The sequence below is a fragment of the Mus musculus genome, chromosome 6, assembly GCF_000001635.26.
Source record: "Mus musculus strain C57BL/6J chromosome 6, GRCm38.p6 C57BL/6J".
Lineage (NCBI taxonomy): Eukaryota > Metazoa > Chordata > Mammalia > Rodentia > Muridae > Mus > Mus musculus.
Genome location: NC_000072.6, coordinates 126,210,080 through 126,227,607, shown reverse-complemented (window position 1 = coordinate 126,227,607; position 17,528 = coordinate 126,210,080).

The following is a 17,528-nucleotide window of genomic DNA, read 5'->3' as shown; positions in this document are numbered from 1 at the left end:
AAGTAAAGTTGGGGAGTGGAAACCTGAGGTCTTGATGCAGGAGTGGGCTTAATCTGTTTAAGGAAGATCTTAAGGATGTTGTAATCCTACAATGGTCTTTTACGAAAAAAGGGAATCATCAGCCAGTCAGCAATATATGTAATATAGCTCATAGCTCAAGGGCTACGTGTCTTGGACTGTTTGTCTCTCTACTTCCTTTGGATCCCATAGCCCTTCACATGGTCAACTTGCTTTTGCTAGTCCATCCATCCATCCATCCATCCATCCATCCATCCATCCATCCATTTATCCATCTATGCAATCATTCAATCAGTCAGCCAATAAGACACTCAATATCCATTAAGCATCTGTTTTAAAAATTACAAGAAGAATCAAAGTGATGTGAGACCCTCAGACATTCCTTAGGAAAAACATGTGTGACTCACTCTCAGTCCTTGAAATGGAGGTAATTTATAGATGAGGTACCTAAAATCTTACCATGGGCTTCACCACGATATCATTGCTTTCTTTATATTTTGTACATGGGTACACTAATTACAAAGTGTGGAGTCCAAGTGGTTGCATGGTTTCTAGGTCCTGGGGAAAAGGTGACTAAGGTAGGGCTCTTTCCTCGGGCTGAAGAAGGAAATCACAGATCTGAATGCACTGCCACTGGAACATCATATGTCCTCAAAGACAGGGGCTGCAGCAATGTGCTGAAGGAACTGAGGCAATAATCGTTGTGGTCTCAAGAAACTTGAAAAATATTCAGAAAGGCTGCAGCTTATGGATAAACAGGATGTTGTCACATACAGCCAGAAAGGAGAAAGGAAGGGAGTGCGACACGCAGGTGGCAAGTTCAAGGGACTAGACAAGGAATCTGGATGCATACAGCCTAAGACAGTCTGAATGCTGGGGCCCAATTTTCAATTCACGACTCTCCGTTATTTTTATTAGGCCTGGGAAATCCAGCAGTCACATGTAAAGGTGCATTTCAGAAAAACATGGGATGCCACCTTCTACTCTCCACTGTCGACCGCACAAAGCTTCATTGCAGGGTTAGACCTCACCAGCACCTTTTATAACTATGACAGCAAGATACACTGCAATCCCAAATCATATGCAAATTAGAGACAGAGAACTTCCCCCAAAGCAGGGCCAAGTGTGTCTCCATTCAGCTCCTTGCCCCTAGCAGGCACTGCACTCTGCACCCAGAGACACCAAGAAAATGCTCATTCAACTATCAAAGTAAATGATGACCCAAAGCATCATTCATTTGTGCTTTGACATAGCAGGGCGGCCAATGTCTCTCCCTAGATGAGAAGTAAGACTGGGATAGGGAATCATTTCTCCAAGCTTTCTTCATCTGTTCTTGTGGCTACAAATGTGTTTGTCTAGAGGCTGAATCTCAGGTGTCACACATGCTATGCAGATGCAGTACTGCAGAACTACCTTCCACGTTCAAGCTTTTTAAAGTACTGTAATATTATAGACAAGGGAGCTAAAACCATCCAGTGGAAGAAAGACAGCATTTTCAACAATTGGTGCTGGCACAACTGGTTGTTATCATGTAGAAGAATGCGAATCGATCCATACTTATCTCCTTGTACTAAGGTCAAATCTAAGTGGATCAAGGAACTTCACATAAAACCAGAGACACTGAAACTTATAGAGGAGAAAGTGGGGAAAAGCCTTGAAGATATGGGTACAGGGGAAAGATTCCTGAACAGAACAGCAATGGCTTGCTCTGTAAGATCGAGAATTGACAAATGGGACCTAATGAAACTCCAAAGTTTCTGCAAGGCAAAAGACACCGTCAATAGGACAAAAAGACCACCAACAGATTGGGAAAGGATCTTTACCTATCCTAAATCAGATAGGGGACTAATATCCAACATATATAAAGAACTCAAGAAGGTGGACTTCAGAAAATCAAATCACCCCATTAAAAAATGGGGCTCAGAACTGAACAAAGAATTCTCACCTGAGGAATACCGAATGGCAGAGAAGCACCTGAAAAAATGCTCAACATCCTTAATCATCAGGGAAATGCAAATCAAAACAACCCTGAGATTCCACCTCACACCAGTCAGAATGGCTAAGATCAAAAATTCAGGTGACAGCAGATGCTGGCGTGGATGTGGAGAAAGAGGAACACTCCTCCATTGTTGGTGGGATTGCAGGCTTGTACAACCACTCTGGAGATCAGTCTGGCGGTTCCTCAGAAAACTGGATATAGTACTACCGGAGGATCCAGCAATACCTCTCCTGGGCATATATCCAGAAGATGCCCCAACTGGTAAGAAGGACACATGCTCCACTATGTTCATAGCAGCCTTATTTATAATAGCCAGAAGCTGGAAGGAACCCAGATGCCCCTCAACAGAGGAATGGATACAGAAGATGTGGTACATCTACACAATGGAGTACTACTCAGCTATTAAAAAGAATGAATTTATGAAATTCCTGGCCAAATGGATGGACCTGGAGGGCATCATCCTGAGTGAGGTAACACATTCACAAAGGAACTCACACAATATGTACTCACTGATAAGTGGATATTAGCCCAAAACCTAAGATACCCAAGATATAAGATACAATTTCCTAAACACATGAAACTCAAGAAAAATGAAGACTGAAGTGTGAACACTATGCCCCTCCTTAGAAGTGGGAGCAAAACACCCTTGGAAGGAGTTACAGAGACAAAGTTTGGAGTTGAGATAAAAGGATGGACCATGTAGACACTACCATATCCGGGGATCCATCCCATAATCAGCTTCCAAATGCTGACACCATTGCATACACTAGCAAGATTATGCTGAAAGGACCCTGATATAGCTGTCTCTTGTCAGAGTATGCCTGGGCCTAGCAAACATAGAAGTGGATGCTCACAGTCGGCTATTGGATGGATCACATGGCCCCCAATGAAGGAGCTAGAGAAAGTACCAAAGAAGCTAAAGGGATCTGCAACCCTATAGGTGGAACAACATTATGAACTAACCAGTACCCCGGAGCTCTTGACTCTAGCTGCATATGCATCAAAAGATGGCCTAGTCGGCCATCACTGGAAAGAGAGGCCCATTGGACACGCAAACTTTATATGCCCCAGTACAGGGGAACGCCAGGGCCATAAAAGGGGAGTGGGTGGGTAGGGGAGAAGGGGTGGGTGGCTATGGGGGACTTTTGGTATAGCATTGCAAATGTAAATGAGCGAAATACCTAATAAAAAATGGAAAAAAAAAAAAAAAAAGAAAAAAAAAAAAAAAAAAAGATGGCCTAGTCGGCCATCACTGGAAAGAGAGGCCCATTGGACTTGCAAACTTTATATGCCCCAGTACAGGGGAACGCCAGGGCCAAAAAAAATGGGAGTGGGTGGGTAGGGGAGTGGGGGGGGAGGGTATGGGGGACTTTTGGGATAGCATTGGAAATGTAATTGAGGAAAATACGTAATAAATAAATAAATAAATGAATAAAAAAAAAAAAAAAAAAAAAAAAAAAAAAAAAGAAAGAAAGAAATGAGTCCCAATTAATTATAAATTAATTTCATATAAATACTATAAAATGTAAGTATTATAATTGATTATATTTTATAATTAATACAAAATTATAATTAATATAAAATGAATTGATATAAAGAAGAAAAGAACAGCATGTGAGGAAAAATATTATGTGTAGATTAAAGTGTGATAAGTATGAAAAGAAGGTTTCTTTTCCTTTGTGGAATGACAGAGAATCAAGCTTGTTTCAGAGCTGAGCAAGAGTAAGCTATCAGAAAGGGGTGGAATTACAGAATTAGGAGCTCAGGTGAAAGAAGGGGTGCAAGAGGGCTGCTGAGGAGTAGGCTTTTGGGAACCAGGAGCCACCCATGTGTTAACTGAAAAGATGGAGACCATATCCTTGACACTAGATAAAAGGTAGACAGGATGGCTGAGGGTATTAAGAGATTTTAACAAAGGTTAAAAAGATGAAGACACGTGTAAGGTGATCTCTTTTGATTGTCTGCATGAGGTTGACAGGTCAGGAATGTGTAGGATACTTGTGGAAATGGTGGTGCCTGGGGGGAGGATGTAGTAGTCAGAGATCAGCTAGTACATGGAGACATTGAGAACTGCATCAATGAGCAGCCAAGACTTGACCTCCAATTTTTAGCTTCAAGATTGTTCCAGGAAGGTGAGTGGTGATCAGAGGAAGAATCCAGAGCCCTGAAATAGGTTGGATTGGCACTCACTCTCAACAGCTATAGCTTCTCCTCTTTGGGCTCCTACCATCTGGCACAGAGCAGAACTGTTCCTCCTGATACTATTCAACAGGACTAAGCAGTTTCTCCACACTTGAATGATACCAAGTTCTGCTCCATCAACATACTGTGCAGTGTGTGTTTCATGTCTGGACACAACCAATAAACACAGCAGACCGACAGCCTGAATTTAAAGAGCATCTACAACCCAAGTGTCTTAGTCAGGGTTTCTATTCCTGCACAAACATCATGACCAAGAAGCAAGTTGGGGAGGAAAGGGTTTATTTGGCTTACACTTCCATGTTGCTGTTCATCACCAAAGGAAGTCAGGACTGGAACTCAAGCAGTTCAGGAAGCAGGAGCTGATGCAGAGGCCATGGAGGGATGTTCCTTACTGGCTTGCTCAGCCTGCTCTCTTAAGAACCAAGACTACTAGCCCAGAGATGGTCCCACCCACAAGGGGCCTTTCCCCCTTGATCACTAATTGAGAAAATGCCTTACAGTTGGGTCTCATGGAGGCATTTCCTCAACTGAAGCTCCTTTCTCTCTGATAACTCCATCTGTGTCAAGTTGACACAAAACTAGCCAGTACACCAAGGAACAGACTCATGTTTACATTATTCAGTAGTTTAAGTTGATCATGTATTTATTTTTAAAATACCATAAACTGAAAAAAACTAAACTCACTAAAATGAGTAGTCTTGACGCCCACCCTTCATGGAGGGACTTGGGCAGTTAATGGATTCTTGGGGAGAAAGTGAGATTTTCATTAGTGCTGCAGCCAAGGGTAAGTTGCCCATGTTTCAATAAATAACATCCACTTATTTTTGTGAAGGCAGCCATAATTAAACTGAGTCACATGCATTCACACACACACACACACACACACACACACACATGCCACAAGCACACTCACATATGTACACACAAATTCAGAAGAGATTTGTTAGGAAGAAGTTTCAGCAAGAGAAAAGCAACAAGATGGGCTAGTGGTGATAAAAACTATCGAATTCAATAGTTATATATATGAAACTGTCAAAGAATAAGATAGAACAGTTTTCAAAAGAAAAACGTGGGCATCTGGAGAAGTGGCTAAGAGTTAAGAGCCCTGGCTGCTCTGTAGAGGACCTTGATCTAGTTTCCAGCACCAACTTGCTGGCTCATAACCATCAGTAACTCCAGTTCCAGGAAATCCTTTGCCCTTTTCTAGTCTCTGTAGGCACTCTGCACACATGTGGTGCACAAACATATATGCAGACAAAACATTCACATGCATAAAAATCAAATACATTTTTAATGGCTTAATTTTTGAGATTTTAATATAATTACATAATTTCTCCCCCTCCCTTTTCTCTCTCCAAACCTTAATTATATAAATCTCCTTGCTCTCTTTCAAACCCATGGCCTCTTTTTCTTTTAATTGTTACTACATGAATATAGAAATGTACACATATATTCCCAAACATAGCCAGTTCAGTCTGCACAGGGCCATTCCTGAACACTTCCTTGGGGCTGATCATTCAGTATTGGATAACGATAACGATTGGTGTGCTCTTCCCTGCGGAAGTCTGTTTCTCCCTCTCTTGGCATTCCCTGGTTGCCCACAGTTCTTCGTGTAGAGTCGAGGCCCCGTGGGCTTTTCTTCATCCACTTGGACATGTCTATCACTGTTGCCCTTGTTCAGCTCAGGTTTAGGCAGTCAAATTGCTGAAACTAGAAAAAAATACATTCAAAACATTAAGAACCAAAATAGATGGTAGACATGACATTTGAGGACAGCATTGGGTGGAAATGAGTTCTGGAAACCCAGGCAGGGTGAGGAGAGGAACAAATATGTTATGATGCTAACCAGTCATAAAGTATTCCTAGGAATAAAGATGATAATAATATTAATGGTCCATTAAATTCTTGTCTTAAGATGAAACAACTGAATCTGACAAAACTCCTCCCTGACTAGTTTTCTTCCTAACAACCACATATGATGATAATATTATAAAAAGTAAAGATTACTAGCATTGGGAATGTTTCAAGATTTTGAAGAAAGTCTCTTTTCTTAAAAAACAAAACAAAACACAAAAACACTTGTATTAACTATGTGTGATGAGGTGCTTGGTTACAAGTAATGACAAGACTTAAACAAGGTTCTGCAGCCTGCGAACTCAGTTCTGAAGAGGTTGGAAGACTGAGAAATGTGTGACCCTGTGAGATAGCAGGCACACTTTTCTGTTTTGTGTTTTCATAGCATAGATTAAGAGCACAAACTTCAAGCCAGTCCTCCAGGGTTCAAACCCTATGTGCCTTAGCATATGAATGTTGCTGGGAATATTAAGCCTCCAGGGCTCTTTCCTCTTCCATCAAGTGGACATGATAATAGCAGGGATGCTGTTGGTTTTCCTCCGCAATGAGTCAACATCTGCCGAATCTCAACATTAGTGCGGAATATAAAATCCACATGAAGGTTTTGTAACAGTAAGTGAGGTTGACTCTATCTTTAGGCTAAGCCATGGTTAGTTTGTGGGAGGGAGTTGGTTAGTTGGTTGATTGGTTGTTTTTTTGTTTGTTTGTTTTATGTTGTTGCTTTTTTGCTTGCTTCATTTTATTTTGTTTGGTTTTGTTTGGCTTGGTTGTGTTTTCTTTGGGGGGTAGGTTGTTTTGTTTTGCCACTAGGCCCATCCTGGAGTTATCTGGAAAGAGGGACATCAGATAGAAACGTTTTCACAGATTGTCCTATAGGGAAGGCTGTGAGACATTTCCTTGATTCATGTTTGATTCAGGAGGGTGGCCCAATGTACTGTGGGAAGTGCTGTCACTGAGCAGGTATTAGAAAGCAGGCTGAGCAACCCATGAGGAGCAAGCTAATAAATACCATCCAACCATGGTCTTTGCTTCAGTTCCTGACTCTAGATACTTGCCCTGACTTTCCCTTCATGATAGACTGACTATACAATGTAAGCTCAAGTAACTCATTGTTTCCCAAGTTGCTTTGGACCACAGTCTCATCACCATAATAGAAAGTAAGGGGAACCCTCTGGGAATAACTGGACTCCATGATCATAGATCATTTGTGAATTTGTATTTGTGTTTGATTTTATCACACTAAAACCTCAACCCATATTCTTTTCCATTTTACCGATAAATGTTTCAACCACCTGGAAGGGCTGTATGGACTTACCCATTAAAACAGAGCAACTCCACATCAGGATGGACAGAGGACCTCGAGACCCTGACTGCAGCCTAGTGTTACAGCTGAACAGTATCAACCACCCTCCCTTCCTTATCCAGCTGTCCTGGCAGTCCCATCTCCAGATGCTCTGCCCACCTCAGCATGTTTGGTATTTTCAGAATCACTAATAAATAGCTCCATGAAGCAGGGTTCTAGTGTCCTCAGATCAGCAGCTCTGGGGGTCTAAAAGAAAGGATCAGCTGCTCCCTCCTCCTCCCACCCTTGCCGTTCCCCCACCCAACAGAACCTTCAAATGAACACCCAGAGGACCACTCCTATCCATGGAGACCAGGGCAGAATTACTGCAACTCCCTGCAAACCTCTTCTCTGAAGGAAGGCAATTTTCATAAGCTAGAATAAATCCTTCCCTGTGACAATGAGTAATTTTTATGGTCTTTCTGCAGCCATCTAACTAATTGCACATCTCACATTTTATAAATTCCCCTTCCCCCCACCAGCACAAGACTGGTGGTTAAGCAATGACCTTGGCCTCTTCTCCTTCAGAACCTTTTCAAAATCATTAATGTGTCAGGGGAGGCATGTATAGCTAGGGGTCTATGCAGAAAGCATAATGGTCCTCTTATCTGCTCTTCCTATAGCTTTCCCCCTATGTGTTTAAATGTGCCAGTGGTCGTGGAAAGCTTATGTATGATGGGAAATGATTCCATCCATTTTATGCGCAGCTACCCTTTCCCATACCCACTCTAGCTGTCTTTTGGAAGTGGTAATTCTGCAAGCTTGTGAGTGGGTTACGATTGAAGGTACAGAAGTGCACTGGCATGGGAGCGAGAGGAGAGACAACCAATGAATGAGTAAATACCCAGCAATGGAATGAATGTATATCTCAGCTAGATCATCAGGCCAGTGGGGACCCTAACAAGGGAACCTTATTCTTCAAGGGATCTAGAGGGGTGATTAGGAAGTTAGATCTTGAAATCTGAGTAGGAATTCCAGAGGAGCGAAACATGTGTGAAGGCTTATGACAGCACTGCGTGTTTGAGAAACTGCAAACATTACAAATACTGTGGCTAACCAGAGGGGAGCTGGAGGAGGGGCTGGGAAACATCTCAGGAGTATTGGCAGTGTGCACAGTCAGTCTCTCAAAGACCTTGTGGCTACTCAGGGAAGGGTGGGCTTCGACCTGCGGCAATGGACAAAGCTTTTAATTATCTTTTGTTGGTGTTATTTTACTGCAGAAGCCATGTAGAATTTCAGGTGGCTGATGTCAATAGCATGAAGAAAACATATGGAAGAAAATTGTAGAAAGAGTCTATGTCAAAGGCAGACACAGTAAGAACAGAGGTCAGCATTCTTGCTGCCCCATCTTCTTCAGTGTTCCTGGACCTTGAAGAGAGTGAATTAGATGTCTTGTTTAAGAATTGTGTGTGATTGTATTTAATTTTTCCATAAACCTAATAAAAACTCAAAATACAAAGTCTAAGATTTTTAAACACATGTACACACACACACACACACACACACACACACACACACACCACACACACACACACACACACGCACACACACACACGTGCACGCGCATATGCATGCACACATGCACACACATGCACTTACACACATTTCTGGCTTTTACATAAACTTTTCCAGTCCTTGTCCAAGTAAATGGAAGTTTAGGCCAGGAATTTAGCTTCACATGAGTTGTCTGCATGTAAAAACTTCTCTTCAGCACAGGAAGAAGTGACCTCTAACCCTGCCAAGTTACATCAGAGAGGGAGAGGAACGAGTCCCAGAGTGATGAATGAGGCCAGTGAAGAGACTTTATACAAATTTCTCTACTTTAAAAACTGACAAGCTGACTCCCAGAGAGGCAAGTAATTCATAATCGCCTGTTGATTAGGAGTTGAGAACAGATAAGGAGCAGCAATGGCGTGCCCAGAGAGCAGGACATGAGTAACCACAAGTGACAGGTGTAATGTAATGCTAGTACAATGGTGCTTGTGGCTACAAGGACAGCAATTCCAGAGTTAAGCCCGGTCTCCATCATTTGATTCAGGCTGTAAGTGGACCCAAAAGCAATCACTCTTCTGAAAACAGAGAAGAGCAGAAGTCCAGACTTCTCCATCTTCCCTTCTCTCCTCCGGACTGTGAAGAGATACCTAGGCAAACTCCTGGGAAACTTCTCAGAAAACAGAGTGGACTATCTGAGAGTCTGAGGGTCAGTGGGAAGAACTACAAAAGGTAGGTAGGTTTTCTGTGTTTCACACTAGTACTGAAGGTCTGTTATTGCCACTCAACAAATAAAAGCACTTCCTGCCACATGTCTTGTGGTGAAAATCCTGATACATCCAGCTTGTACTTATAAGCTGGCTCTTTAAAACACTACAGTACTTCATTCATTCTGTATGCCCTCCCCAGTGCACTATGGGAATGGCTCCCTTGACTTATGTCTCTTCTGTCAATATAATTAAAGACCTCCTGACCTCAACCTGCCTTATCCTCTCTGGCCTCAATGACTTGAGCCTCACGCATACTTCCACCCATCTTGGGAGAGAAAGCAGCTTTATATACTTTTCTAGTTGGCTTTTAAAGTCTTGAAAATCAGATATTTTATATCAAATGACAGGCAACAGCAAGAAACTTGAGACCCAGTGGAGGCAGGGAATCCTTTTGATGAAAAATTTCTTCCGTATGTTTGGAAACCAATCTGCTCTCATGTTAATTGAATATAATGAACATACATAAAGCAAAACAATTTCTTAAGATCTTCCTTTTATGGCCCTGGGTTCAAATGTGTTGGATTGGGAAGTGTTTCTGCCGAAGCTCAGAATGTTCTGCAGGCGGTTGTGTGCTCCTAGCTCAATCTGGCTCAATATTTTGGGCCAAGCTACTCAATTCTGTAAGTCATGTGATGTCCTTTGACATTTGAAATGTGTTCCACTTTGCTGCGCCACAGAGAGCAGCAGACTCACAGAAGGGAACATGTTGTGTGACCATGGTCTGGAAACAAAGGTGGAATCAGAGCTAGAGAGCAGATGCTCAGTTTCAAAGTCAGAATTACCGGACCAGAATTACTGAAAAGTCTAGTCCCCACTCCTGGTCAATTTTGTACCACTAAAAGAGAAAACACACAACTATCAGAATGATTTTCTGCATCTACCACTCTGGGTCTTCTTTGTCACTCTTTCTGAATATTCAGGAGCAAAGGCATGTGCCCCCTTTTCTAGATAAATTAGACCAGAGGTGGTTAGTGTTTTGGAAATATCTTTGAAGGCCCCATGTGCTTTCTTGGATGCCAAACCCATCAAGTAGTTCTTAAAGTTTCAGGAAGCCGTGTTGCTTTTTTCTATAGCTGTGTCACAGATAGTAGCTCTGACAAATGGTTTGGTATCAAATGAGTTACCATTAACACACATCGCCACAAGGCATGACCACATTGAAAATGCCCTGAGAGAGTTAAGAAATATTTACTATTGAAGTAACGGACAGTGATTCTGAATTTTCACTATCTTCTTCTAGCTTTCCCAGATCTTCCTAGTTTCTACCATCCCTACCATAGGCTCTATCTCCAACCACACCAAAGCCCCTGAGATTCCAGGCATATGTGTCCTTGTATGGGAGGCCTCTCATGGTTGACTGCCTTGTCTATCCCTAGTCACTCACCAAACCCATGCACACATGCACAAGTGCATGCACACATTCCTCTTTCTCTTTCTATATTCAGTTTTAAATGTTTTCTGTGTGGCCTTCCTAGTTACCTTGAAGTAATTTTCTCCTTAAAAAAATCCTTAAGATTCACCTTTTTGCTTCATTATATCCCATATTAGTTGTCATTATCTGAAAGCACCCCTGTTACCCTGGATTATGAGGCCCTTGTAAGCAAGAATGGGGCCTCTTTGTTTATAGAATTCCACAGGACACCTGGCTTTTAACCATTTGCTAACCATTAAACCAGTCAGAGACCTGACACTGACAGCTTGTTTCAGCTTTTAAGAATCCTTGACTTCTCAGGATTTTTGTCAGGCAACATTAGAAATTATAGGTAATCTTAGTAAACAAATCATATATTTAAAACAAAGTTTAATTTCTAAAACTCACCACTTTGTAACAACGCTGCATTCCTTTGTGAGCTGTACATTTGGGATCATGCATGACCTTTGTTTCAGCCATTGGCAGTGAAAATGTGCAGTTATATATCTCTACTCAATTCCTACCATAAGTTATATCATATCAATAGCTTGCTCACAGCCAGCCACTGGGCTGAGCATGGGGACCTCAATGGAGGAGTTAGGAGAAGGACTGAAGGAGCTGAAGGGATTTACAACCCCATAGGAAGAACCACAATATCAAACAGATCGACCCAGAACTCCCAGGGACTAAACTACCAACCAAAGTGTACATATTGAGGAATCTATGGCTCCAGTTTTGTATGTAGCAGAGGATGGCCTTATCTGACATCAGTGGGAGGAGAGGCCCTTAGTTCTGTGAAGGCTAGATGCCCCAGTGTAGGGGAATGTTTGGGCAGTGAGGTGGGAGTGGTTTGGTGGATGGGGGAGCACCTTTACAGAAGCAAGGGGAAGAGGGATGGAATAGGGGGTTTGCAGAGGGAAAACCAGGAAGGGGGAGAGCATTTGAAATGTAAATAAATAAAATATCCAATTAAAAGAAAGAAATTAGTAGCTATGGTGGGACTGTTTACACACAACCTAACAAATGGTGCAACCCAGAGTCTGCTTTATTGCTTTGTTGATTGTTTGCACTTAAAACAGCGCAACAACATTAATCCACATTAGATTTACAGCATCTATAATTATGTATTTTGAATAACACATACAACACTGAGTATTTGGAAAGAACCATTGAACTCAGCAGTCTCTCATGTGACACTGAAAACAGAAACATGATGTATATCTTTGTAGTTTTACTTTATTTCATTTGTTAAAATATCAACCTATACTAATGTCAGAAAAATATATGTGTTTGTCATTTTCTATCTATGATAGCTATAGATACAAGAGTTGGCCAAACAACCATGGAAACATTGGCTTTGAGGAACTCAGAATAAAAGTATTGAGGCTGAGGAGAAGGTTTAGTTGATAAAGCTGCGCGAGTATAGCAGTTCACCCCATATGTAACCCCATCTCTCAGAGACGGGCTAACTTGACTAGCCCAATTGGCTAGCTCTGGTTTCATCCAGAGACCCAATGTCCATACAGTGGGGAGTGATGGAGAGAGACACCCCCTGACAATTGCTGGTTTATACATGCAAACATGTACACACACAACCACACACATAAACATGCAAATAAAAAGCATTGTGGATTTTACTAATATCTATAAACTATGTACTACCTATACTTTATATCAATTACACTTATAATGAATATATGTAATACATTACTTTCTATCTTAGTAAGCCAATTATTTTTTTAATCTACCACTCAGACACTGGATTGAGAAAAGAGACAACAGAGTAAAGTAGTCAGGAAGCGGCTAATGAGGTTTGGATGCATCCCCTAATACTCCTACTAATACTCCTAAGTGGGAAAACTGAATCTTTAATGCAACAGTGTTGAGAAGTGGGTTTGTTTTTAAGGTGATTAGATTATGGGAACTCTGTTCTCATGCATGGACCAAAGCAGTTATCTCAGGAGTAGGTTCATGATGAAAGGATGCATTCATGCCTTTCCCTTTTGTACGTACACACACCTTCTCATCCTTCTGCCTCCCTCTATGTGCTGATGTAGCTAGAAGGCCATCCCAGAGACAGCCCTCGCAGCCTTAGATGTTTCAACCCTCAAAAACAGTAAGAAATGTGTTTATCTGTTTCTACAAGTTAGCCAGTGTCCAATATTCTGTTACAGGAACATAAAAAAAAAATCCCAATATGGGGGTTCATGTACAGAGGAGGTAAGACTTGACCCAGGCCTTAATACTTATAAACGATGCATTTAGAATAGTTTATATAGTTTATATTTAGAATAGTTTATAATAGAGCAGAGAAGGAGACTTGGGGGAAGTGGGTGCCAATATTCCATTGGGCAGAAGAGCATCACGGATGCAGAGATGAGAGAAGCTCAGCCTGAGTGGGGAGAAGTAAGACATCTGGGCTGCAGGCTATGGGAGATGACACAGAACAAGCCAGAAAGGGCTGACTTCCAGGAATCCATGCCAGTGCAAGGGAGGAGAACTTGATTTAGCAGGTAAGAGGGAGCCACTTTGGTTTTTGAAAGCAGAGAAAATAAAAGAAGAGTGACTTTGGAGGATTAGCCAGGCCACTGGGGTGTTCAGATTGAAAGAAGACAGCCTCACTCCAGTCTCTGCAAAACTGAGAGGGCTGATGCAGTTCCAGTGAAGCAAATGTATCTTCCCTTCACTGTTTCTTCCCCCTCGCTCCATCAGCTCAGCCACATCCCCTCCCTCAGTCATCTCTATCGTAGCCCCCTTTTTCCTGGCATCTATGATTAATTTTGCCTTAAAAGTATATGCTGATAGATCAAGGAGCATTTCATAGATTCTGTCTCGTTATGCTTTTAAAACTTCCTTTTGCCTCAATCAATTATGAAGTGATAAAATCTGACCCGAGCCAGATTGCACATCTTCATCTGGGATTCAGCCACAATCAGAAAAATCTAAAAATAATTCAATTCTGTAATCTAAGAACCCAGACCCAAGACGCTGAATCAGCATTATCAGACGCTCTTCAAAACTGACTGCATAAATTGTTTTCTGTTCGTTTTATTATTTGTGGATCTCTCTCTCACACACACACACACAGAGAGAGAGAGAGGGAGAGGGAGAGGGAGAGAGAGAGAGAGAGAGAGGAGATGGAAGAAGAAAGAGAGAGAGGAGAGGGAGGAAGAGGGAGGGGGAGGAAAAGAAAGAGAGCGTCTCCCACATATGCACAGGCTCTGAATATGTGACAGTTCGCCATTGGGATATTTTCAACCTGCCATTTATTTCTACTTGCCTGGACTATTGAGAAAGAAGAATACTCCACAAGGAGTTGCTTAAAAAAATAATGACTGACATTTATAATCTTTCAAAAATTCCAGTTCCTTTGAGGTCCTCTGCTGGCACCAAAATAGTAGTCTTGACTCACGAATTATGGTTGCTTCTTCATATTTAAATAGTCTAATTCAGCTGTCATGTCACCGCAAGTGCAAAAAACATGTGTGTAATTCATCGTTGCTGCATATTACCAGATCCGGCCAAGAATTAATTGAACAGTCTTTGGGTCACAGATGAGATCCAATAGGCCTATGATGCAAGACATACCTGATGACTTCAACTGGACTGTCTCCTGTTTCTATGGTGACCTGCTTTTGTTTACCCAGGCACATGGTAGATCACTGTATTAGTCAGGTTTTCATCACTATTGAAATACTAGTGATGGCCAACTGATGGAGTAAGAGAGGTTTGATATTTGTGGAAGGTTCATGCTCAAGGTGAGGTAATTCCATTGAGCTTGACTTCCAGGGATGGTAACACATCCTGATAGGAGTGAGGAGCCAGTAACCCACTTACTACTTGAAGAAAGATGAAAGAAACAGAGAAGACTGGATTCCACAGTCCCCTGTGAAGATGTGCCCTGCCTCCAATGACCTAAAGACCTCCTACTTTACTCTGCTATTTAAAGGTCCACAGCACTTCCCAACACTGCCATCCAAGGAACTGAACTCATATACAGATATTTGAGATGGAAGAGCATTTATTTAAATGTAATATGTAATATATATATATATATATATATATATATGCATATATGAGAGAGAGAGAGGGAGGGAGGGAGAGAGAGAGAGAGAGAGAGAGAGAGAGAGAGAGAGAGAGAGAGAGAGAAACAATGAAATTGTTCTTTGGAGAGGAGAAAGGACTTTGTGATGTTTACTTGTTCAAAAATATGATATTACTACAAAACAAAGTGCATAATCAGGCTTTTTCTTCTTCTTCCCAAATTTAGTCATTTTTCTAGAAGCTACTCGAGCAGACCCTTAAACACATTCTCACATGCACATTCACGGGCACGCATGGGGCATTTCTGTTCTGCCTTTGAAGTGCCAAGCCTACCAACAGTTCTGCCCAAATCACTCAGACATTTCAACTGCTGCTTTTCCCCTAACGCCCTGTTGACAACCCACATGGACTTGGCTTCCTAATTTTTCTCCCTTCCAAGTATAAAAATAAAAATACATAATAAATTCCAGAAATTTCTAGGGGCCTAGTCAGCTCCCTTTGATGGGTGATGTCTATGCTGGGCTCTGTCAGCATTCTGTCAAACCTCTGGTACTCAGTTCCATGAAAGTCGAGGCAGGATGGTGTCACCCATCATAGTCAACGAATACCTGTCCATCTATGGCATCAGTGAGATCTGGTTATTTTTCTTTGTCTTTTACATTGGAGGAGGCAATTGAGAAATTTAAAGATGGGGTGTGCTTTTGGCTTTTAAAGAGAAATAAACAAACATGTGCACGGCTATTTGAGACTAACTCAGCACTAAATCGGGCAGCTCTAACCAGTAGAGACAGTGAAGTTGTCAGCAAGCGCTGCATTTGGAGTCAGAAGTGTAAGCGCTTCCACCCATTCCCTGACCCCTTGCAACACACAGATTTGCAAGCATGCTCCTTCACAGCACATAGCCATCTCCTTGTCTAACCCAGTTCACTCTTTGGCCCATACTTGGCCCAAGATCCCCTGAATCAGATATCCTATTCAGTTAGTGTGCCTGGAGATAGGGATGCAGGGATGCTACTTCACAAGTGTGAGGATTCACTGTGGGAGATGTCATAGACACGACTCTGCTGGTCAGAGTTGTGTTTCTTCTAACCAGTGTGAATAAGCTGAGCACACACAGCACACTGACTTCCAGTAGGTACCTAGAGCTGAAGCACAGGCTTGTCACTGCAGCCAAGCTAATGCTACATTTGATTTCATCTACTCTCAGCCTCTTATTTTACTTCCATGTGAACATCCATGAGCCTGTAGTTACAAATTCTTGTTGGATTTTGAGAGTCTGGCAACGTGAGGCTAGAAAGCTATTCATGATTTGCCCTGTTCCTCCTAGTTTTGTTTATTTCCATAAGAAGACTTCGCTATCGTGTAGGTCTCATCTAGTGGCTGTTGTTGCATAGCAGTTAATGCTCTTCTTGCTATGATGTCAGTTTACTTTTCTCTAAGATACTTAAGAAAAGCTATCTGCTCATTCACTTATATCTTCCCAGCAAATACATTGTGGATATTACCTCTATGATTTATAGAACAGTTCAAGCAGGTGCAACTATACCCACAGCCATGGGATGAATTAACTTTTTGAAGCTATCTGGGTCCCATGGCTGCTCTGGTAGATTGTAGATCATTTGTCCTTCCCATGACACCAGCCTGTCCCTGTGAATGTGTCCCTCATTTGGGCCCAGAAAAAAAATGAGCATAAATATAAAGACTTGATTAAAATGTATAATATATTATAATCAGGAAAAAAAATCACACAGCCTTGAGCTAAAAGCTAGAATTCAAGCAAAGAAACAGACTATTTGGCACCCTCTCAGCCCTCACACAGAACTAGTGGGTTGACAAGATAAGAAAAGTTGTATTCCAACTCTTGAACTTAGGAGATAAGCATGAGATGGTGGACTTTTGTGCCTCTGGTAAGGCAGGAACAGATAGAGCAGCTATTCACAGATTTGGGGGAAAGGATATATATATATGGACATAGACTTTGAGACATACGCCTAAGCCATGAATGAAGACATTAAACAAAGTGAGCAAAGAGCTAGATAATTTTCCATGACATTTATACATAAAACAGATGGCTAACTAGGGAGGACTGTTGTCTCCAGTCCAGAATGAAAAGAAGTTGTGCCTACTTCCAAAATAAGTGGAAGATCAACACAGGGCCACTCACATCAAGCCTCAGCAAGGCAAAACAAAGTCAGTCATGTAAATAAAACTACAACAACAACACAGAGGGCACGTCATTTAGAAGAATATCTTAACCCAGAAACAGTATCTAGGAAATAATGTTCCATCTGTGTGCTTTGTGCTACAGAACATATTTAAGTAGCCTTTGATCCTAATTTTTATTAACTAAGTTATTTATTCACTTTATATCCCAATTGCAGCTTCCCATCCCTCCTC